Below are 24,503 nucleotides of genomic sequence, written 5' to 3' on the forward strand. Positions count from 1 at the left end.
TTACCGTAATACTTATATGGAACAACGGCAAAAAGAGAACTCAAAACTAATGCTCGTTCACTACTTTGTGACGTTTTAGTTGGCCTAATAATAAACATTGTCTTATTTATGTTTTGCAATCATTTGATGTTGGCTTAAGCCTTAACATATAAGAGTGACTGAGTGACTAGGAAGTGGTTTTTTAAAGGTTTTCTTTTTGTGCTCCTCAGGACACAACCAAAGGCTCTTTTAAAACATAAATCAATCTTTTATAGGTATATTTGAGTCTCTGTAGGTACAGACAGATAGATTTATTTTTTAAAAGAGCCTTCGGTTGTGTCCTGAGGACTTGGATTCGGAGGTATCTAAAATTAACTCAACATGTACAGCTGTGTTTCTCAAACTTTAGGTCACCATGCCCTAATGGGGAGGTCAGTGGCAAATCACATACTTTCCATGTAGAAGGCCTCAAAGTCAACCCCGGCATCTCCTGCTAAACGATCCCAAGCAGCAGGCTGGGAATATCTGCCAGATAGCGTGCTAGGTTGTTTTTAGGCAACTTCTTAGAATAAATTAGCTGGGTGGGTGCCTAGGAGTCTCAATTCAAAACACACTAGGCCTTAATAAAAATAACTAATCCCCCCACACCTTTTATCTAAGCCTTCCCTTGATGCCAGTAATAATAAGCTTATATATTCTCCCTACAGAGGAAAGTACGCCTGGCACCATCATTAAACAGCTTCCGGTGGATGCCAAAGACTCACCTGTTTACCCTGACTTTGGACACTCGAGGTGTATGTTTTTAGGGCCCACATTATTTTTGTGATCATAATTTGTTTTAAGCTGCTTATTAATATTGTGTTTTGCGGTTGTAACCCACCCTGGGACCTTAGGGTGAAGGGTGGGTGAATAATAATAATAATAATAATAATAATAATAATAATAAATCTGAAAAAGTCTAAGGAAGCTCCTTATAGGCTTCTGTTGTACTAAAACATTTTGTGCCCCATCTACACATCATGGTTTGCACCTTCTCTCTCAATCTGCCTTGTACCACCCTGTATTGCTTCACCTCCAGTCTAAGGGGCTCATGGCCATCAGGGACTTGGCAGTCTCATTCTAGCAGGAGGGAACTGATTGTTTCTGAGACACGAAAGTGGCTTTAAAAAAAGTTTTGCTTCCTATGCCCCACACATACCTTTATTCTGTCTTGTGGTTGCTTTGAGTGCAGTGTGAAAAACCTGCTTACCCAAAAGCAATGCAGAAACCAATACAAAATTGGGACGAGTGTCCTTACAGGAGGCACCAATCCCGCTTTTACACCACCTTTAACTCTCTAAAAGCAATCGCTGCCTTTGTTTCCAACCTCGCACTAATACTGTGTACATGCTTTTGGAACATGCTCTGGCTGTTTGAGGCCCACTAATGTAACCTCCAAGTGTAATCGGAAGTCCCGCAGCTGGTCTGTGGAGGCTGCTTCCCATTGGTGGAGGAGGTAGGGAGGGTGACAGTAGGTGGCGCCAGAGCCAACCACGGGCAGAGCCAGCTAGTTCTAGTTTGGTACCCATCACCCTGCTGAGCTCCACAAGGGCAAAACTGAAACCAAGGGGGAGGAAGGAGACAGGCATTGTCACCCCCTGGGCTGGTGGTAAGCAAGAAGGCAAGCAGGTAAGGGGTGGCTGAGGGCAGAATGAGTTTGGTGGGGCAATGCCCTCTTCACCCAAGTGGACCAGCCTCTACTGCAGCTCTCTCTCTCTCTCTCTCTCTCTCTCTCTCTCTCTCTCTCTCTCTCTCTCTCTCTCACACACACACACACACACACACACACACGGAAGCACCAAGGAGGGGTGTCTGAGGCTGCATGGTGCTCACCAGCACCACATTTGGGGACCCCAGAAGTAGACAATACTAGGCTAGATGGACAAAGAGCCTGATGTGCTATAAGCTGGGTTCCTGTGTTTCCATTTTTAAACCCTTTTTCTGTTCTCACATTTGTCATCCACCACCAGATTGCTTCATCTTTCAGGCGCGACATCCCAGGTGTCCCCTGACAACCTGTTTGGCAGAGAACTACCATGAACCTTGGGAGGTTGTGGAACTCTCCTTCACTGGAGTTTTTTTTAAAGCAGAGCTTGGATGGCCATCCACCATGCATTCCTGCATTGTGGGGGGGGGGGTGTTGGCCTGAATGACCCTCAGGGTCCAACTTATGATTCTACGAGTCCCGTCTCATGCGGGAGGTGCGCGGTGAGGCGGCGGGGGGGGAGAAGCGCTCCTCCCCCCCGCCGCCTCGCCACGCAGCGCCGGCATGGGACGGAGCTTCGGAGAAGGTTTCCGAAGCCCCATCTCATGCGGGAGGTGCGCGGCGAGGCGGCGGGGGGGGGGGGAGAAGCACTTCTCCCGCCCATAGCTGCCAAGTTATCCCTTTTTTTCAGGGATTTTCCATTATGCTGAATAGGCTTCCTCGCGAGAAAAGGGAAAACTTGGCAGCTATGCTCCCGCCCCCCCACCGCCTCGCCGTGCACCTCCCGCATGAGAAGGTCTCCGAAGCCCCGTCCCATGTCGGCGCCGCCTCGCCGCGCACCTCCCGCATGAGACGGGGCTTCGGAGACCTTCTCCGAAACTCCGTCCCATGCCAGCGCTGCGTGGCGAGGCGGCGGGGGGGAGGAGCGCTTCCCCCCCGCCGCCTCGCTGCGCACCTCCCGAAGCTCCGTCCCATGCGAGCACAGAGAGGGAGGGAAGTCTGCGGCCCCGCCACTCCTCTCATGGGCCAGGGAGCGTTGTGAGGAGGAGGCAGCGGCGGACAAAGATGGCGGCATCGGGCTCTGGGATGCGGCGGCTGCAGGAGCCGGACCGGGCTCCTCAAAGGCGCCCTTCCTCCCCCCCATTCACCTCCGCCGGCCTCCACACTCGCTTCCCCAACGCGCTGTCTGGCTGGGAACGGCAGTTGGAGGAGACAGAGGGGGGGAGGGCACGCGCGTGTGCGTTCTAAGTCTCTGGTCCAATCCCTGTGTCCCTGGGGCACATGCGCAGTAGCCCAGGGACACACGGGAAAACTGGACGCAGAGACACTTGCATATTATTATATAGGATTAAGCCTCAAGATATGCTGTGGCTCAGCGGTGGAGCATCTGCTTTGCAAGTAGGAGGTCCCAGGTTCAATCCCCATCAATTCATAAGTCCTGGGTGGAGTGGTGATGTGAAGGGGGAAGTCTAGGGGGCCTGAGCCCTAGGTCTTTGGCCCTAGATCTCCTTCCCCTTCTCACTTTTCTTTTTTAATTCTCGCATATATATTTGCTTACAGAAATCCACTTGTACAATAGCACATGCCATGGGTGTACCCAGTGAGGGGCAGGGGGGGCAGCTGCTGCCCCCCCCCGAAGCAAAAAAAAATATATTAAATGGTTATAAAGTGATGAAATGAAACAAAATTAGGTAGGGTGATGGCGAATAATCAGTTGTTTACCACACTGAAATGGTGTAAAAACTGAGAAGTATCTAGACTAGAGCCACCTAGAGACTGGTAGAGGAATCTATGTCAGCCAGCCATTGGGATTGAAGGGAGGGAGAGGTCCCTAGCGGGCTCTAGCAAAGAGAAGAGGGAATCTTCTAGAGGGGTCTAGTGAGTTCCACGTCACTAAACTGAGCCGCCCGCCGCTAAACTGAGCCGCTCGCTATTAGTTTACCTTCTTATTTACATTTAGAAGACATCGAGGCTGCCTAAATGGATATAAGAAACTGGTTCCAAAAAGGTAAGTTAAGTAATTTCTGTAGAAAATTAAATTTTAAAGAGTAAAGACCTGGCTCAGAAGTACAATGGAAGAGGACAGACTGACTGGGTTGTGTTTGATGAGCGTCCATCGGAAATTCTTCAATGAAATTCTTTGATGAGCGTCCATCGGAAATTCTTCAAGGAAAATCAGGACTGGATTGAAATGAAAGTTTTGAACAAGTTTTCTTCGAACCCAATAAAAATGATATTAGTATAAGACATGTAACTAGAATATTTTTTTAAAAAAAAATTCAAGCAAATAATTGTAATAACTACCGTAATAAAGCACTGCTATAATTATATATAATTTTCTTAAAATTTTGGTTTCATTCACCTTTTCCGTGCTGAAATGTCACAACCTGAATGACCATGGCTTTCCCCCCCTAGTTTTGATCCTGGGGACGCAGGTGGCGCTGTGGGTTAAACCACAGAGCCTAGGGCTTGCTGATCAGAAGTTCAGCGGTTCGAATCCCTGCAACGGGGTGAGCTCCCGTTGCTCGGTTCCAGCTCCTGCCAACCTAGCAGTTCGAAAGCATGTCAAAGTGCAAGTAGATAAATAGAGACCGCTACAGTAGGAAGGTAAATGGTGTTTCCGTGTGCTGCTCTGGTTCGCCAGAAGCGGCTTTGTCATGCTGGTCACATGACCTGGAAGCTGTACGCCGGCTCCCTTGGCCAATAATGCGAGATGAACGCACAACCCCAGAGTCGGTCACGACTGGACCTAATGGTCAGGGGTCCCTTTACCTTTACCTTACGCCCCTGGCACATGCATATTTTATTCAAGTTTTATTTAAATTTGTGTCATGGGCCGAAGTGCTGAGCCGGTTAAGTACCTACTGTACCTAGCAATGCCCCTGCCTGGGGGGATTGTTGGAGGTGTATTTGAATAGAAGAACATGATAGGAATCAAATCCCAATTCTCCTTTAGGCAGTGCTTTTTTTTTCTAGTGAAAGAGGAGCCAGTGTTCTCCATGAAGCTGTTACAGTAAGTGCCACACTTTTTAACAACGGAAAGGAAAGAGGTGCCGGTATCCCCTGTGGGAGGGAAGGCACTGCTTTTAGGCATTATTAACTCTAGGTCCCTCCGGATTTCCTTTCCATGATGATTTGTGTTCATGGGACTGTACAGAGGATTCCTATGGGATTCCATTTCCAATGCTTTCCCCCCTGCACAAGGCAACCAATGCCTAGCTTGCAACTTCCTGCCAAAATGCTGGAACTTTTCATGCCACAAGCTCACTCCTGTCCTGCTTCTGTTGTGCCATAGCCCCGTCGGACAACAACAACGTTGTTAGCAGTGGAGAAGCATTGCTGACTGAACCCGCCACTAACGCACGGTTATTGTGTCGAACACATGCTACAGCATACACCTGCAATAAAACACCAGACTGGAGGGTCACTCTGTGGGTGGCATTAATTTTCGGATAACTTGTTATCTTAGGACATGGTGACGTTGGCTTGCTTGCACATTTAGAGCCTGCCATAGTGTAGGGACTAAGAGACGGAGCCATGAACCAGGAAGTCTGCCCTAGCTTGAAACTCTATGAACACAATGTACTTTAAGTAAGCCCTTAAGCAAGCCGTTCCCACTAAGCCTCAGGTCCCTGCGTGCGCGCACACACACATACACACACACAGAATTATAGAACCACTTGTTTACTGGATGACATGAAATATAGGTAGCACTTCACTCGCTGATGGCATTACACAACTGCACTTGATTTAAACTTTCTAAATAGCGCCCAGGTGGAATTTGCGGAAATCAGTAATACTGATGTAATGTATGGGAAAACCAGGGCATATGGCACTTCCATGTCGGAAGTGTTTATTTATTCATTTATTTTCGCGAATCTCCTAAAAAAATAGCTCCAAAACTTCAGGGGGGAAAATTGGCTCAACAGCTTTTGTGCACGGATGTTCACTCTTTGAAATACGGCAACCCTAGGTTGTAAACAATGTCTGGGTTCAACTGCAGCAAAAAACAACGCGTACAAAATGCTCGTCCATGCGTCAGAGTTCTGATCTTTATGAATTTCTGTGCATAGCACCACCTTGTGGCCACCCAGTCACATAGCTTTGTGGTGTCACACCGCTTTATGGTACTGTATGTGTGTGTGCTTGTGTCTCCCAGTGTCCTTTACTCAGATCCCAGGCTTTCCTTTCCCTCCACGGCTTTGTAAACCTTGCAGATGGCCATCTCTCATTATTCAATCCTTGGAAAGCGCTGCGCAGGATGTTGGATTTATTTTTTGATAGGTATATATGCCCAGAGCTTTGCCTTCTCTGCAAAAGCAAACTCTGAGGGCTCTTAACCTTTCTTGTTTAGGAATACTGTTTGAATAAATATCGCCACTTAGCAGCTGTTTGTGTCTGGTGGTTCAACTGTCCCCCAGCTGTGTGAGAAGGCAAAGCATTACCGTAGGAATGTTAATCCTTTCAAAACATCTTGTCAGCAAGAAGAATGTGCCTTTTCATGTAAGCATTGCAGCAAATTTGTCTGGTATTTATGAGGGGCTGGAGACTTTCCCAAACAAAAACCCTGGCCTTTCAGAAACTTCAGGCCAGACAGGAACCTAATTCTCACACCTCCAGCATCACAAGCAAGTGGGCAGTGTGTGAATCAGCTCCTTCTGCGGCAACTATTCTTTCTGTTGGGTTGCGGGACGGACTCTGCGATTAGTATTCTAAGAATTCTTGGGCGAAAAATATGAGCAGGGAGCGCTAGATGTCTTTTTCTCAATGCTATACCATTTGAATGTAGCTTTTAAGATTTTGAGAAACTGTTTTAAAATTATTACCGGATAGAATTCCTCTGTGGAGTTCTGAATTTGCCCTCTCCCTTGCGTGAAAAGTGAAAAGAGAGGTGTGCGTGCAAAGCACCTGCTAAACTAGGGTAGGAATCTGAGATGTCAGAGATTTGGGCTGCAATTGTATGCACACTTAGAGCATTTCCAGACTGCCGTTCTTTTCAGGTAGGGTTCAGTCACATCCTTGGAAATTTAGGTTGTGCAATTATATTTGTTTTGGTGCTGCTGTGCAACAAACTGACCTCCCCAAAAGATCGGACTTCTTTGACCGCAGGGGAATGTACTGGAAAGTGTGGGATAATGCTTCCTTTGATGCAACTGTCATGTCACTTCCCCCTAAACAAATCAGAATGGATGCTCATTAAATAGCCAAATTTGTCTAATCCAGGGGTCCCCAAACTTACTCGGCTTCGGGCCGGTACCCACTGTGCCGATCGTGCGGTGGGCCAGAGAGTGCGCACCCGTGCGCATGCGCAACACTCTTACAGGCGCGGTGGTGCGCTTCTGGGTTGGAAAAAGTGCCGGAAATCGTTTGTGCACATGCACATGGGCCTCCACCAACCTGGAAGTGCACCAGAAATGATGTTTGCGCAAGCATGCAAACGTTATTTCCGGTGCACTTCCGGGTCAGGAGAGGCCCATGCGCATGTGCACAAACGATTTCCAGCATTTTTTCCCTGACCCGGAAGTGTGCCGCCATGCCAGTAAGAGCGGGTGGTGGCAGCGGGCAGCGGGGGTCGTTGCTAGCCGGATAAAAGAGGCCTTTGGGCCGTATGCGGCCCGTGGGCCTTAGTCTGGGGACCCTTGGTCTAATCTTCCTGCAAACAAATAAGGATGAATGCTCAATAAACAGGTCATTTGCAAGTGCTTTGATCTCAGAATTACTCCTACAGGGTTCTGTGAGCGCACTGTACCCCTTAAAAGTAAAGATAAAGGGACCCCTGACCGTTAGGTCCAAGCACAGACGACTCTGGGGTTGTGGCGCTCATTTTGCTTTACTGGCTGAGGGAGCCGGCGTACAGCTTCCGGGTCATGTAGCCAGCATGACTAAGCCGCTTCTGACGAACCAGAGCAGCGCACAGAAACACCGTTTACCTTCCCGCTGTAGCGGTACCTATTTATCTACTTGCACTTTGATGTGCTTTCAAACTGCTAGGTTGGCAGGAGCAGGGACCGAGCAACGGGAGCTCACCCCGTCGCGGGGATTCAAACTGCCGACCTTCTGATCGGCAAACCCTAGGCTCTGTGGTTTAGACCTTACTGGGCTACAATTTCCACCACCCTTAACAAACAACAGCTCCCATGATTCTTTGGGAGAAGCCATGTGCTTTAAATGTTGGTGTGTACTCAGCCCTGGTCTTTGGCTGTGTACACACCTCCATTTACTCTGCATCCAGTGTACTCCCAAAACTGGTTTCGGAGGTGGTCTGCATGAGATTAGCCACAGTCCATACCTATTGTGCATTTTTGTGTGTGGGAGGTACAGAAGGTGGTGACACGAGAAAGGACCTTTTAAGTGGTGGCTCCCCATTTATGGAATACTCTCCCCAAGCCTGATTTTATTAATCCGGGCACTTAGGAAGTATATGGCCTTTATTTAGAGCTCATCCATTAATGCAGGGGTCACTAGCCCTCAAACCAATCACGGCTCACCGGCCCTCTGCATTGGGCATGCTAGGCTGCTTTCAGGTATGGGGCAGGTACGGTAAGATCCCTCCTCTTCAGAGAGGGGGGAATTTGTGGGCGGGACCCGCTCTACGCACCGAGCAGGGGGGCGTGTTCGCCCCCCTGCTCCACCTATATCTGCCGCGCTCAGGGCCCTGGCTGGCCAATAGGGCCATCTGTGGACAGGGTTACCTGTTTCAAAAGAGCGTGGCAGCCTCCAGTTTGCCCCTTTTCGCACTGCTCCTCGTCGGATCTCCCCGCCCACCCTCCCTTTAGGTCTTCCCACTTTGACCTTGCTATGGACTTCGGTTGGTCGCCTTTGGTTGCCCAAGGGGCCTGGTAGGAGTTTTTTATCCAATTGGCTAATTGGCACCGGCCTCTTGGGTTTTTCGCCTACCTCAGAGCAATTCATCACAACCTCTTCGGTATTTGGCGGTAGGCATTGGAATATGGAGTCGTCTGGTGTGTTCGAGGACTGGTTGTGGCCATCATCCAACCCTCCTCTTATAGGGGTATCCCCTTAAGGGATCCGGCGGTCATGGATCCCGTCCGACGCCCTGCTGGTGGCTAGGGCCATGGCACGACCCCCGGTGACACCAGGGGGAGCTTTCAGTTGTATTTGCATCAACAGGCTCCTCCCTTGGGGTGTTAACCTGATATGACCCCCCGCTGAGCGGGGTGGAGTCACGCTTGCTAGCGAGTCCAATGCCTAAGCCAATACCTCTCACTTGCTCTAACCAATAAAGTTGTGACCTTATTCTACCCATTAACTCAAATACCATGTTCACTGTGTCTTTATTTCTCACGGGGGGGAAGGGCGGGTCCTCGAACCGCAAGGGTGGGATTTCAAAGGAACAATTGGGAGCTTAAAGCTCCCGGTTGTTCCTTGGATCCAGGAAGGCACGCTCCTTATCAGCCGGTGAAAGGATTGGACCATGTCTTCAATCCCGTCCCTGCCAAGCATCTCTTTCAGATGCAGGGAGAGGCGTTGGGTGCTGAAATACCTTTGCAAGCGGCCCGGTGGGGGAATCTTTTCAAAGGGAAACATAATCTGACATAAGGTGATAAGACAGGTCAGCTTTGGCTTGCCAGGGTTGAGGGAGATAATAATAAAAAAAGCTCTAGCCCTCTGGACAGAAAAGGGTCCCTGATCTGGTTCTGTGGGTTGGGCGTGTCCTTTTTCTTTTGTGTCCTTTTGGATCAGCACTTTAGGTTAGGTCCTTGTTTCATTCTTGCCCTTATGCATGGCTTTTAGTTTTCTTGTTCCTCCATTTCTGTCCTTGCCTTGTGAGTCGCTTTGAGACACTTCTGTGTGAAAAGGAGCAAATGAATATAAAATTTGAGCTGATGGGAGGAGCAGTTTCCAAGCTCCTCTGCTAGACACTTCCAGAGACAAGGCTCACACACAAAGCCATCAGAGCTGCTGGACCTGAATCAACTTCATTGATGTGAATTTTGGGGTGGAGGGGAGAGAGAGAAAGAGAAGTCCTTCAGGGCAAGGCAGTGGAGGCTGCTAGGGTGAACAAAACCCTGCCCTGTGAACCTGTGTCTGCCCTCAGCCAGTTCCCACCTGCTTATGTACATCCAGTCCACTAGGGGGCACTGCCAGTCAGCTTCCCCCTCCTTAGTCTCCTTGCAGAACTCAGCAGGGAGCATAATGGGAAGAAGAGTAGAATTAGTTGGCTTCTGCCTGCCATTGGCTCTGCCTCCACCTACTCTTGGTCTTCCTACCTTCCACTCCACCAGTCTCACTGGTTGCCAGCCAGCACAGTGGAAAAGGAAGCTGCCTTCGCTGAGTGACAGGTGATCGAGTGCAGATCTGATGATGAGTGATCGAGCTGCAGATCTGATGATGCTCAAAAAATCAAGGGTGTGCCCTGTCTTAGTTTTCACCTTACGTTTTGAATCAGCATACACATTTCAGCCAACAGTGGCATTTCCACGTCGATAATATCCACCACTGTATAATTTCCAATTTTTGGGTTTTAACATCCAGAATTTCCCTCCCTCCCCCTTTTTTCTTCTTCTTTTGCTCTCTTACATTGGTGATTGTGTGCATCTGACTTGGCCTCTCCTTGGCCAGGCCAACTATTCCAGGGCTAGTTAACTGCATTTCCAGATGGTATTAACTGCTGGGACCGGAAGCGTTCACACAGTTTTTTCCCCGTAGTGGGGATATCCCTAAGAAAAAGAGAGAAATTCCTCCCTTTCTCCTGGGAAACATCCTGCAGTCGGGCACATAGCCAGAAACCTGGGAAGCAGCTGCGTGGACAAGTCTGCAGAGCAGGGATGGCTAACCTTTTCTGGTGGCTTGAGGGCCACAATTACCCTTGGGTGTGGCCACCCCACATTTTCTCTCTCACACATGCAGGATGCATGTGAACACACAGCACCCTTCCCACCCTAGGTGATCCCTGCAGATCGACTAAGGGTGGGTGCTACTGCCCCCTCCTTGCCTATGAAATCATTGATGACTGGGGAAAGGGATGCTTAGGGCATTGAGTGGAGAGGTTTAAATCTCTCTGCACAGCCTTGTGCCATGCCTACTTTCAATCCCCTCCCTTTCTTTTTGCCATCAGCCCCACCAAAACCAGTGAGATCATGTGGGGCCAAACACATTTGCTCGGTAGTTCAAATCAGGCCCCTAATCCTACTGTCGAGAGAATGCTTTCATTTTACTAGCGTGGTTGAGTCACTGCTAGAATCTGAAGGTTGGCAGCAAAGCTTTTCTCATGTAAATTTCCCAATTAAAAATGAAATGTCAGAATATATTGCAAAGGCTGTAGATATTTGGATAGGTATTAGGCTGCAATCCTATATCCATTTATCTGGCAGAAAGCTCCATTAAGCTCCATGGGACACTGGAGACATACTGGTTTAACCGTCATTCCTTCGCCCAGAGAATCATGGGAATTAAAAAGAGTAAAGGCAGTTGTGTTGGTCCATGGAGGGTGGGAAGGTGGGTTAGTATAAAAAATCCACAGGCAGGCAGCATGTTAGGACCAGCCAAACTAGCAAGCAAGCGTTTCAGTTCTTATGAGTTCTCCATGAGGCTGGATGTTAAAGCAGGAAGAAGGGAACAGGCTTGATGTTAAATACATGTTAAAGTCTGGTCAGTTTCAAAACAAGCTAACATTAAACCACATGTTATGAAGCTATCGTGTTAAACAAGCCAGAGTTTGTTATAAATCCACAACTCCTGGTTTGCACACAGCAAACCATTGAACTGCTGAAATTATCATCTTTACGGTGTGTGATATGAGAATATGGCAATTCTTTCCTCCTCCTCCTCTAGTCCAGCTAAGCCCTGGTTTAATGTGACATGAGAATGCAGCTACCCTCTCTCTCTCCTGTTCCTCCAACTCTGCCTCTTCGTATTTGATTTTTATATATATATTATAGGGTGGCAATGACCAGGGCCAGAATAATCCTGGTCAGGCCATAAAAGCAAGAGGAACTCCATTTTCTAAATCTCTCTGCCTCTGATAGAAAGTAAATTAGACAGCACTTTGCACACAGGCACAGCATGTTTGCACATCTAATGCAAAGATCTAACCACACACAGCACTTCTAAGAAATTCTAGCATAAACCACAAGAGCAAGAGGATGTAGCCCACCGCAAATTATAAGTAGAGCACAACCACAATTGTGCCTGTAAAATTCCACATAGACACGTGTATGAAGGTACCAGGTACATAACGCCACCTAGTAGAGTTGGGCGGGTGACTTTGCATCTTGGGGTGCTCTCTCTTGATTGGTTGATGAAGTACTGCAGAAAGGCTGATCTTCACTTCACTCTGTCAAAAAGGTATAAAAGCACTCTGTGTATGCCCATGGGTCGGGCAGAATGAGGAATGGTTTTTTCCCTACTGCTCCATATTGTTTTGCCGACAAACCAATAATAAAATTGTTCAACTGCCTGAGATTTCGTCTGGTCAATTTGGGAAGCCAGTCATCCACCTTACATTTCTGGTGCCGTGCGTGACTCGGATGAGGGCATTTCCCTGAACCAGAGGCAGTCCCCTTTTGCCCCACTGGACAGGGCGCAGATTCCTAACGGCGCCTCTGGTCTGGTGCACACCGGCAGACTTTTTCCGGAGGATCAGAGGTGGCCCTTGAGTTTCCGTGCCCTGGACGAAGAGGCAAAAGGACCGAGGTTGGAAGGGAAGAACAGGAAAAGCCGGCTGGGGTAAGTAGAAAGGGAAAAGGTACCTTGAAGGGAATTGGCCCCCTTTAATGAGGGGAAGGGAGATCCTGATCACATCTCCAGCGTGTTGGTAGTACTCAGTTAATCAGAGGTCAACTGGGAAAACCAGGCGCTTTGGGTAAGAGGCAAAAGGGAGGAGGAAAATGTGTATGTTAGTAGTCAGTAGGGAGGAGGTCCCTTGACAAATAGATACTTAGGAAACAAGGAAAAACTGGGAGGTAGAGTGTGGTAAAGTGTCCAATGCATGGTATGTGTGGCAAAGTTTGCAGTGTGTGCTGTGAATGAGGGGATACTTTACAGGGCCATAAATGGGAGGAGTATGGTCAAGAGGAGGGAAAAATGTGATTTCCCTAGAATTCATGATAGATAAATTCAGAATGTCATAAAAGAAATTTAATTTACAAGTCCTGCCAACAACAAGTTCAGAGAAAAAGGGTGGCGCAAACCAGTATTCCCCCCCCCCAGAGAGAAGAAAGGCATTTTGAGAAAGAAGATGAAGAGAAAGGCAGTGGTTAAACAGCAACAAATAATGGCTCAAGGACCAGTGAGGAACCAGAAGGGGTTCAAAGGTCACTGGTGAAGGTCAGTTGCTAGGACGGAGATGTCTCGGTCAATGTAAAAGAGGAAGGAAGAGTGTTCGGAGAAAGATGGGACAAGGGGGTCCCAGCAGAAGAGAGTTCGTCGGTTTGGCAGGCATGGCAAGGAGCCATGGTCAAGGTGACTTAAGAGTTACCTGCATCTGGACTTTGTTATAAACATAGGCACCCAGTATTCTGTTTTTAAATATCCTTGAAACAGCCCCAAAAAGCCAAAAGAAGCATCAGACTGATTTTATGCCTAAAAGGGCTGTACAAACAGACAGCGGAGGATTGGTTCAGAAAAATCATCTCTGCAACCTTTAAAATGCTATTCACCACACTAGAAATGAGGCTACCGCCGCACAGGATACTGACAAAATGCCAGTAATGGTGCTCAGAAAATGTTTTCATATGCTTCAGCTGGCTTCAAAAGAAAAGAAAAGGAAAAAATCATGTACTTAAGTAGTTCACAACGCAAGAGACAATAGATTTTATTTGAACAATTAACATCTTTTCCCCAAGTCCTGTTGGAGCTGTGCAGATTTTAATTTTGGGGAAACTTACAAGAATGGGGAAAAAGAGACATTTGAGTCCTTCAAAAAGCAAACTACGTTTAAAAAGGGTTTTACCCTCCTACCTGCAACCCCATTTCATATGTCTTTGTGACAGCAACATGTTGGAAAAATTGTAGAACTGCATATTTTAATGAAATGAATGTTTATCAACTAAAGAATTCAGGATAAGGTAGAAGGAAGTTATACTGAATGGAGATTTGTGTGTAAAGACATTGTCTGTTTGAATCTAACACTACCATTGGAAGACAGGCTGCGAAAAATCTCAAGCAGTCTCTCAAACCTCCGGCAGAGATGTGTGGCGTAACCCCCCTTATTTGGTTACACAAGCGATTCTGCATGATTTGTATTTGCACAACTTGCTTTCTCCTGCAACCTGCACTTAGAGACTGTGGCTGTGCCTGGCTGGTGTTGCCATTTCGGACATTCTATTGTGTGACATTGTGTGACCAAGACCGTTGCTGTGAAAGTAGGGAGAAAAAGATGTTATGCTTTGGAGGTCCACATTTCAGCTTACAAAAACACTACTGCTCTAAATGCTTTGACTTTAAAAATTTTATGTCTCACGGAAACAGCCCGTTGCTACAAAGCAGCTGTAAGTTTTTTCTTCTTCTAGAAACCACAAGACTTTGCATAATTTGAAAAACAGGCTTCAGTATCCTAGCAGAACTCAGCCGTCGGCAGCTGGATGGGAGGCAAATACGGATTTAAAGGACCCCTCCTTAACCCTGCACATGCATGAAGTTCTGTGGAAGGAAAGAGAAACCACGGGGAGATCCTGAAAGATGGACCAGACGTGGAATCCTGTTGCAAGCCTTGTGAAATTCGGCAAAGACTGCTGTAAGGCACTGCTGCTATATCCCAGAGATGACTTCTCAACTAACTGCTGCTACATCCCAGAGATGACTTCTGTGTGCCAGACACACCTCAATGTCCAATACGTGGGACGCACTACCTCGGAGAGTTTGGTGGTGGACTAACCAGCAAGAAGTTCTAAAACAGCAGCGGCAGCTACAAGGACAATCTCTCTCTCCCCCCCCCTCCTTTGTTTTTTATCTACAGGAAATCACTCGAGCGAAGAGCGTGTAGCCTTGCGGAGCCTGACACGATGGTTCCAGCCTGACGCTAGCGAGTCCCTGAGTGAATCCTTGAAGGAAGGGAGACGAGACCCTCTTCATTCCTAGGTGGTGAGGTATCCATTCCATCCGGTGAAAGTGCCTGAGATGACCCCCTGGATCCACACCCTGCTGTACCTAATCAGGAGTGGGTACCCAGCGCACGGTGCACCAGTTTCCCCTTGCAGCGTCTGACCGGCAAAAGACGCCCAGCGCATGGGAAACCGAAGTAGCCCCTGCTGTGACACTCCGGACGCTGTCACTCGACGCACGGGTTGAGGAATGTCCATCTTATGCAGCACCAAACATCAAGGAGACAAGGAGACGCAGTAAATCTTAGACCCTTATATATGTATGTATGTATGTATATTTGTATGGGAGGCATCAATTGAGTGGGACCCACAGTAGAAGTCTACCTGCCCCCAAAGCAGTATCCTTAATTTGGAAGGAAGGGCAGTGTACCTGCCTCACTTGAGCGAACAGACCCAAAACAGTTTCAGAAATTGAACCATGGGGTGGGTTCCAGCAACTCCCTAGGTCATACAGATATGGGGAGGGTTCCAGCAACTCCCTAGGTGATACAGGGCTATAGCTGGGTTGGGGATGTAACTGGAAGAGCTGGCCAGGTGCACCCCTCAGTTCTGGCTTTGGAAATGATGGGAGAAGCTTCTGGTAGTCCACTGATATCTAATGCAAGCCTCTCCTGATTCTGGCAAACTGGAACAATAGCCATTCTTTCTGTAGCCAAATGCTCAGCTAGGACAAACCTCCAATTGTTATATATATATATATATATTCCTGGCCTTTAGAACTGTGTAGGAACTTTTGAAACCCACTGATTTGCATTGAAGCCCAGTACTGAGCTGAGAGAGAACTGTGTATTTTCCTGCTGACATAAAGTTTTGGAAACAGTGGCTAAAGCCCCTTGGCTTTTAGATTTCCAGCAACTATAGTATCCTAGTATCTCTGAAGACTAGTGTGGCCATTATAGATTCATGGCCCACCTGAGAGAAAGAACCCTTTGTTGCCAAAAGTCTGTATTGCGATTTTTTTGTGTGCCTCAAATGGAAATGCAATGTAGTAGAAAGTGGCACTTGTGCTTCGACAAAAATGATGTTTGTATAATGCAAATATGTGTTCCCAGTTAGGTCTAACACGAAGGCTAAAAACTTCAACAGAAAATGCTTAGGAGTTATGGAAATAGATTAATCAAAAGCTGAACCAGGCTTAAATTCAGCAAGCATTTTTACTCTGCTTTATAGCATCAAGCTGAAGCAGAAAAAAAAAAAACTTTCATGGTTATTTTACACTGACAGTTCTGCAGACTGAATGCCTTAATCTACAGGCTCTCAGAGTTTGTGTATAGCCCTATGAATTAGCTGATGGTGTCTATCCTAACAATGAATTATCCTTTCCCCCTTAGGAAAGTTTCCAACCCCATGTGTATGTGTGGTAGCATTTTTAAGAAACTGCTTAGTAATGCACGTTATTCACAAGTTTTAGAAACACTAGCTTGTATACCTTAAGTTAAGAAGTTTCAAAATGAAGGTCTGAATGTGCCAGGTAACAAAATTTAGGTCAGTTTGTAAAATATTTTGCTATTTGATTTAAGAAAAGCAATGTACTATGTCTTTAATGACTGCTAGTTCCTGATCACAGCCGGAGGTTCCTGGAACCTTTTTAGTTCTGGTGACACTAAGAAACATTTAACAGCCTTGGTCAGGTATTTTAACTGTTCAGTAGAAAAGGCAGCCCCCACCCCGAAGTTCTCTATCTGCCTTGCACTATTTCCCTGGAAGTCAAAACCTAACATTTGAGCAAGCTTCCAGTTAGCCTTCTTCTGCCCTACATACCTCTTTGCAGCCCAGCAATCTTCTGAGGGCTCTGAACTAGCATCTGTATACAACCAGAGTAAACGTGTTGAGAGTGATGTTAAAAACATTAAGAAGCAGGCTGATTTGTACCACAAGGTTAGCCTAGACGGTGCAGGTCTGCCCAGTGTATGGAGTTAGATTAGTTCTTGGCTCCCAGGTTGGTCATAGTTAAAAGAGATTCTGCTCATAATATTAATTTTCTTTCTTATTGTCTTAGCCCTATGCAGAACCTTGGTCTGTATAAAGCTTCTGGTAGCCCTTCTGAGACAAGCTGAATAACAAGCCTGGGAAAAGTCAGCAGAAGCTTCCTCACTTACTTTGCTCTCTGTTGCCCATCCTTTGGCCTAACATTGGAGCATGGGAAGCTGCTGGCTCCTCTGTAGAATCATAGAGTTGGAAGAGACCACAAGGGCCATCCAGTTCAACCCCCTGCCAAGCAGGAAACACCAGGAAACACTGTAGTGCGATGGGTCAATCAAATGGAGATGCAGAAACACACCTGTTCTTCATCTCCATATTGAAGAGGAGGGAATATAGGGTGGCAATGACCAGGGCCAGAATAATCCTGGTCAGGCCATAAAAGCAAGAGGAACTCCATTTTCTAAATCTCTCTGCCTCTGATAGAAAGTAAATTAGACAGCACTTTGCACACAGGCACAGCATGTTTGCACATCTAATGCAAAGATCTAACCACACACAGCACTTCTAAGAAATTCTAGCATAAACCACAAGAGCAAGAGGATGTAGCCCACCGCAAATTATAAGTAGAGCACAACCACAATTGTGCCTGTAAAATTCCACATAGACACGTGTATGAAGGTACCAGGTACATAACGCCACCTAGTAGAGTTGGGCGGGTGACTTTGCATCTTGGGGTGCTCTCTCTTGATTGGTTGATGAAGTACTGCAGAAAGGCTGATCTTCACTTCACTCTGTCAAAAAGGTATAAAAGCACTCTGTGTATGCCCATGGGTCGGGCAGAATGAGGAATGGTTTTTTCCCTACTGCTCCATATTGTTTTGCCGACAAACCAATAATAAAATTGTTCAACTGCCTGAGATTTCGTCTGGTCAATTTGGGAAGCCAGTCATCCACCTTACAATATAAAAAGCAAGCAAATGTTCTGATACTACTTTTTCAATCAGGCTTCAGTAAAGCTATGACTCACTGGTAGGTCCAAGTCCACTGGCTGAAGAGCAACAATCTGTAATATCTTCAGGTGTGTTGTGTTGGTTTCCCTAAAAGTGTCCTGCTGTTAGTGTAAGAATGAAAGGTTGTCTTCTGATAAAGGGATTTGTCTCACTCAGACACATACTGGTAATGAAGCTCTTTGGGTTCAGGCCAACATTTTGACATGGAAGCAGAAGAGAAAAAACTACTTTTGCCATTCCAGTGGTATCAGCAGGTTGCAATTTATTGTGCCAGTGTTCAGAGAGCATAGTACCATAGTACTGACCCAGTACAGACCATTTTCTCCCTTGGAAAGTACATAGGGCAGGAGGCAGAGGCTGTAAAAGCGCTTTCTTACTTCCTCTTTCAAGGCTCAGATTAATTCTACTGGATCGGACGTTGACCCAGATCTTTTGGGAAAGTGAAGGATTCACACACTTCCTTCCTTTGTCTCTGTTTCAGGGAGGAGGAGGAGGTGGTGGGGATGGTCTGGGAAGGGAGAGAGAAGTGACCAGAAGGCGTGGTGCCAACAGCAGTTGGTCAGATATCCAAACATGCCCATGGGCCTAAGAAAGTTGGTGACTCTGCCCCTCCACCCCACATTTCTTCCCATTCATAATTTGCTTACTGCAACCACAGTATCTCTAAACTGAAGGCACCAGCTAACCTCAGTTCTGAGGGCATGTCACTTTGAGGTTCCCAGTTTTACTACCACAGTGACTAAGGAGAATATTGCAAAACTTAAATTGTTGCCAAACTTGCTATTTTCGCTTGCTGGAAAATAAATAGCATGACACCGTAGGAGCAATTCTGCCACCTAACGGACAGTCCAAAAATTGCTTTCAAAATAATTGGGTGTGTGTGTGTGTGGGTGCTATGGGGTGCATGGCTGGATTTCCATTCAGTTTCCTTAGATTAACTCTCTTTAGGCTAAGAGGCACGTTCAATAATTATACAACCATCCAGCAAGAAGACAACCTTTTCTCTTGAGTTTTTAATTCAGCTCCTAGCCAAAAGATGTTTTCTCAAAGGGCAATGGTGGCTAGAAAAGTTTGTTTCATCTGCTTTTGAGGACTCTTGACTGCTTCGCTGGGAGTTAAGACTGAAACCACTGGACCATTGGAATATAGTGGGGGGAAACTAACTGATTTGTAGAGGAAGTGATGATGCTTTAAAGCAGCGATGGGGAACCTCAAATATACCACCCCCCTGGCCTCTGCATCTAGTCCTTGAGACTTTCCCCAGGTCACACCTCTATCTGTCATGGGCTTGTGACACCAACCAGGATGAGGTGGTCGGATCTGTCAGAATGGGAGGAGGGTTCCAAGATAGGGTTGGTGGTGCAGAAACAGAGTGACTTGGATTCTCACCCTGCCTGTTAAGAAAGATGTTCTGGGGTAGTTGAGGAGCTGTTGGCCAATTGGCTGGCCAGCAACGCACGGGATCCTTTGGAATGATACTTTTATTTAATGAGTGAAATGACTGTAAGGATCCTTTATTTCAGGCATAGGCAAACTCGGCCCTCCAGATGTTTTGGGACTGCAACTCCCATGATCCCTAGCTAACAGGACCAGTGGCCAGGGATGATGGGAGTTGTAGTCCCAAAACATCTGGAGGGCCGAGTTTGCCCATGCCTGCTTTATGTTAACAGGGTATTGGACTTCTGGGTGGGGTGCGAAATTCCTTTTGTTGTTACTCCTCCTCCTTGTATTATTTTCTGCAGGGCAGGGGTGTGTGTCAGAAAAAGAGAGACTAGCACGGACTAGGGGCACGCATATTCAACTTGTACATTAGTAAATAAACCCTGTAACAGGGGTGCCAACTTGAAAAGAATATTGTGGGGGCCCAAGTAGGCCCTGCCCCGCATAACTGATCACATGATGCAGTGCACACACACCATTTGAATGAGAATGCCCATCAACTTTGTGGGGGCCCAGCCCCCATATATATATTGTTCTGGGGGGGTCAAAGCCCTCACGGCCCCTAGGAGTTGGCTCCTATGCTCTGTAATATTCCAGTGCCGCCGTCTGACAATAAAATGGACCTTGTAGTTAACACCCTTGAACTTCCTGCTACACTAGGGAAGTGGAGAGCTCGGAATAACAACAACAACAACAAATTATTATTATTATTATTATTATTATTATTATTATTATTATTATTATTATTTATACCTCACCCTTCTGGCTGGGTTCCCCCAGCCACTCTGGGCGGCTTCCAACAAAATATTAAAATACAGAAATCCATCAAACATTAAAAGCTTCCCTAAACAGGGCTGCCTTGAGATGCCTTCTAAAGGTCTGGTAATTGTTGTTCTCTTTGACCTCTGGTGGGAGGGCATTCCACAGGGTGGGTGCCACTACTGAGAAGGCCCTCTGCCTGGTTCCCTGTAACTTGGCTTTTTGCAGCAAAGGAACCATCAGAAGGCCCTCGGCGCTGGACCTCAGTGTCCGGGCAGAACGATGGGGGTGGAGACGCTCCTTCAGGTATACTGGACCGAGGCCATTTAGGGCTTTAAAGGTCAGCACCAACATGCACTATGTACTGCCCCAAAAGTTTAAAAGGCTTCATATTTAAATTTTTACAGTGTGTCTACTCAGAGGTTGGTCTTATTTAATTTAATGGGGCTAACTCCCATGTAAGTGGGCACAGCCTTATTGCGTATACAGCCTTTGCAGCCTTTAAAATGGCTCATATATCCTGAATCCAGCAATTGATTAAAGCTAGATCCAACAAGGAGTGCAAGAAAGCAGACCTTGAATTTGAATGCCCTTGAAAATTGCTACTTCTTGGGCAAGTAGAGAGCTGTGCAATAAAATCATCATAATCCTAACAATCACCATCATCATAGCAGCACAATCACTGTAAGTTGTCCAAAAGTTAAAAGGTAAAGGTAAAGGACCCCTGACAGGTAAGTCTAGTTGCAGACTACTCTGGAGTTGCAGCGCTCATCTCGCTTTACAGGCCGAGGGAGCCGGCGTTTGTCCGCAGAGAGTTTTTCCAGGTCATGTGGCCAGCATGACTAAACTGCTTCTGGCGCAACGGAACACCGAAACCAGAGCAGCACATGGAAATGTCGTTTACCTTCCCGCTATGGTGGTACCTATTTATCTACTTGCACTTTGACGTGCTTTCAAACTGCTAGGTTGGCAGGAGCTGGGACCAAGCAACGGGAGCTCACCCTGTCGTGGGGATTTGAACCGCCGACCTTCTGATTGGCAAGCCCAAGAGGCTCAGTGGTTTAGACCACAGCGCCACCCGCGTCCCTCCCAAAAGTTAAAAAGGCCCTTTTTAATATTTACCCTGCAATCCTGTTCATGTCTGTTCCATTCAGTTCAATGGAACTCGCTCCCAGGCAAGTGGGGCTAGGACTGCGGCCTTATTGCATATAATATTACAGCCTTTGAAAAGGCTCTTGTTTCTTGAATCCGACAATTTGTTAGAACTAGATGCAACAGAAAAAGCAGATGTGCAAATAATTCATGCACCTCCTTTTGTCAGTGATGTTGTTGTGGCCAAATAAAGAAGTCATGTGCTTCCCCCAGTGAAGAAAAGATGCAGTAATATGTTGCATATCCCAACTTCCCTTTTTCATAGTTGCACCAGAAGTACACAGGGCAAATGAATTGAACATTATGACTAACTGAATGAAAGGGGTTGGGGAATTCAGGGGTGCTTTATCATATATCAGCTAAATTTAGGGTGGGGAAAACTGGCCGATCACCAAAAAAAAAAGCTCAACAAGTAACTTTGGCCTCTTTAAAAAAAAAAAGTTTTGCCCCAGGCGCTGCCAGGGGTTGCTACACCGCTGGATTAAACTAACCCCTTTCCAGACCCGGGCACTTGTGTGACATACATGACACACTAATATGTTGCGACACACTGTTTGGAAAGCTCTGCCCTAGACCAACTGTGTATTATTAATGAGCAATGTGTGGCATTTTAATCTTTGGTTATTACTATGCTTGCCACGAATTACTATACTGCAGTGTGGAGTGCTTCTGCCCTTTTCCAGGATACTCCATTTCATATCCGCATCCTGGTGTTTCATTACCCCACCCCACCCTGTCAGTCAATCAGCAATCCATGCTACTGAACATGTTCGGGCCCAGAGTGCTTTAAATGTATGTTGCGGGTGTGACCAAAGGAACCACCAGCTGTGTCTTGCACAACCGGAACTTGTAACCATTCCGAGAGGGTCCAACTTGAATAAACTGTTCTAAGCAAAATCTGCTCTTATTCCCTTATGGGGTACACAAGAGCCTTATTGGGTTCTCCATCGGTCGGAGAATATATAACAGAGGCCAACCAGAGAAGTTTGAGAAGCAAAGCCTTTATTTGCTGTTGCAACAGGGTCCTTCCCCTCACGCAAGAGAACAAGGAAGGAACCCAGAACAAAAGAGAACCTCCACTTTTATCAGTTTTCCCATCACCAAGAAACGCCCCCAATACATCATTCCTACATCACAGCTATGTAATCAATACCTCACAAAAAAGGAGGGTTCAAGGTAGAAATCTGAGCACTTTTGACACCTCTCCTAGTCCTCCTATCACCCCTCCCAGGTGTGAATTCCTAAACACAAAGAGAAATTAACATTTTTATAAGAGTTGATCACTGTCTTTTGTTCAGAGGAGTCTTCCATTGTGAATGAGATACCACTGACAGCGAATTATGGCTCCCAAGTTGCTAGTCATGTGGAAATGTGCGCATATGCTGATCCTTAAGCCTTCCTTAAGGCAGGGTTGAGTCCAAGCGGGAGGGGTGCGGGTCTCTGGAGTGGAGCAGAGGTGAAGAAGGTGGTGTTGCGAGGGATTCTGGGTAACTGCAGCTGTCAGGTTCGGTCACCCCTCTCTGTTCATTAGTAATGGTGTCCTGCAACCCCCCCAATATTATTTTATAACAGTCCCCTCTCTGAGGCAATATTGTTGTGTAACAACCAATCATTGCCTCACATAATCGACAGTGACGTATTCTCCATTTCCCAGATGGTACATTGGCACAACCTCAGGGTATGTGGTGGCGGCTCGAAGGGGGGCTTGGGAGAAGCATTTTATAAGAAATGGTCTATGCCTTACATTTACCGGGAAGGTCCACCAATGACTGAAAAATGCAGTTTCCTTGGAGTTTGCCTTTTGTGTGTTCTCAGGTGTCAAAGTTAGCTTTCTGGTCCCACACCTCCATCATGGCACAGCAGCAACAATCCCTGGTGAATACCCTTAGGGCTTTCCTATTGACCATGTCACCTGGCACTCACCATAGCTGCCACAGGTTTGGACATGTCATGAGAGAGATGCCTTTGCCTTTGCCTTTCTATGGGATTTTTTATTATAGGCTCTGGTCTTGCACTGTAGGGAGTTGCTCAGTTGCTCTTAAAGGGAGAAAGCTACTTGCACCTTGGATACACTTGCCCAATTAGAATTGACCCAATTAGAATTTATACAGCCCCATAAAAACCATTCTGAAAAGGGCACATGTCCAAATTGGTCAATTTAATTCTATAAGGAATCATTCCTGGTAAATCAAGGCATATACACCTTCTTGTATCTGTTGTTTTCATGGATCCTGAAACTGCTTCTTGGTAAAAAGAAGGCTGGCTCACTACAAAGTGCCAGGTGAGATAAGGAAATGTGGTCATAAATTGATCTAAATCTCAATAATGGACTATGCAATAGCCTGATCTATTAGAAAACATGAGTCCTCCATTGGGCGTATAAGGAATAATACCACCATACAATAACTTACTATACATTAAACATGAAAACAATTACACACAAAAATGCCCCCCCCCCTTTGTGGAAATAACATATACTTGTCAGGCATAGGTCAACGTTTCTGCATAATATCACGTAACATAAAACATAATTATATATCAGTTGCATATCTTGAGGCCAACTCTTAACAGGGCACAGAGTCTTCCTTGCAATTCACTTTCCCCCCTTTGTCAGCCCTCCACCCCCCTACATAATAACACATAATACACAAAACCTACAAATTAGTTATTCCACCCCAGTTGGATGTCTTTGAGGAAATCATGTGGTTTTGAGGCAGTTCTTGCTTTTTCTCACATCCTTAACCATTGGGCGAATGGGCTTGAGGTCAGAAAGGGAAAGAAAATGTCCTTACAATTCAACTCCCTCCCCTTTGTAAATTTCCCCAATCCCCCCTTTTGTCAGTCCATATCCTTTTGGAATGAGATTGTTGTGGCCAGTTTGAAAACTCTGGTGTCTGTTGTTGTGTTCCGGAGGATTTGGGTTCAAGGTTTTTTCCATCATTGCATCTGTAGTAACATCTGTAGAAGGAGTATGCTGTAAGGGGCAGGGTTTGGGGTACTTAAGGGCACAGTTAGAAGAAGGAAAGGGCAAAGGCCAAAGGGAAGAAGAGGGAAAAAAGGGGGGGGGAAATATCTCCTGGAGTTTTCTTGGGAAGCTGCAAACAATAAAATCTTGATGCATTAAGTATTTTATTCATCACATTTCTATATAATTACTACTGTTGTTAGCTGCTAAGTCTGTTTTCCTTTACCTAGGGGTTGTTTATTATTATTATTATTATTATTATTATTATTATTATTATTATTATTATTATTATTTTATTATTATTATGCTTTCCCTCTAGTCATTAGCGGAACAATGACCCGCCCCCATCACATGATGTGGCACATGCACACCATTTGAATGGCAATGCCCATCAGCTTTGGATGTTTGTGTGTGTGTGTGTGTGTCCCTCAAATATTTTATCGGGGTGCGGGTGGGGCGAAGGGACC

At 46.4% G+C, this 24,503-nt stretch overlaps 1 long non-coding RNA gene across 1 annotated transcript; it reads left to right on the plus strand.

Moving 5' to 3' along the window:
* The first annotated feature begins 11,626 nt into the window (after positions 1–11,626).
* On the plus strand, positions 11,627–16,064 carry LOC132593241 (uncharacterized). The gene is made up of 2 exons (XR_009558598.1): positions 11,627–15,232; positions 15,271–16,064. It is a non-coding gene; the product is annotated as an uncharacterized LOC132593241 (long non-coding RNA).
* Positions 16,065–24,503: the final 8,439 nt, after the last annotated feature.

Source organism: Zootoca vivipara, chromosome 15 (genome assembly GCF_963506605.1).
Source record: "Zootoca vivipara chromosome 15, rZooViv1.1, whole genome shotgun sequence".
NCBI classification, from domain to species: domain Eukaryota; kingdom Metazoa; phylum Chordata; class Lepidosauria; order Squamata; family Lacertidae; genus Zootoca; species Zootoca vivipara.